The sequence below is a fragment of the Nicotiana attenuata genome, unplaced genomic scaffold (genome assembly GCF_001879085.1).
Source record: "Nicotiana attenuata strain UT unplaced genomic scaffold, NIATTr2, whole genome shotgun sequence".
Taxonomy (NCBI): Eukaryota; Viridiplantae; Streptophyta; class Magnoliopsida; order Solanales; family Solanaceae; genus Nicotiana; species Nicotiana attenuata.
This window is the reverse complement of record NW_017670891.1, coordinates 225,375-225,993: the sequence shown is the minus strand read 5'-3', so window position 1 is coordinate 225,993 and position 619 is coordinate 225,375.

Here is a 619-nt window from a genome sequence, read left to right as displayed (position 1 = left end):
GTAAATCAGTTTTATAATGTTGTCGACAAAAGGAGAGCTTGTCTTTGTATGTTAGATTGCATTAGCACTAAGTAAAGAGAGCATACAAATGATTAAGTTAATTTAAATTAATAGAATGGAGAATATTCCCAAGGTCAGTTTTTTTAGTTGGGGGAAGTTGAGGTAGTTTTCTTTGTTGGCAGTTATTTCCTGTTTTGTCATGTTAAAACACAGTATAGTGGAGACTAACATGCAGTCTGGCTTGGCTCTCTGTTACTTTGTTATCGTCCTTCATTTGTAGATAAAGTTAACACTGGCACTTGCCCCCATTATACTCTCCTCTACCCCCCCCCCCCCCACCCCCCAATTGTTTCAAAGCTGGTAGTAGGTTCCATGTGATGAGTACGATAAAGTCATAAAGAAGAGCTACCATTACTTGTTATCTTACTTTCTTTCTATTATCAGGGCAAGTTGGGACTCTATGAAGGGAGACAAGTCGACACTACCTATACAATAAAATGCCCAGTTTTATTTCCTTTTCCTATTCATTCAATTCTTCTCAAGTAAGAAGATACCGTCTTATTTGTGAAACGTTTAAAATATGAGGGCTAGTGTTAGTGTGGGGACGTGGGGAGAGGGG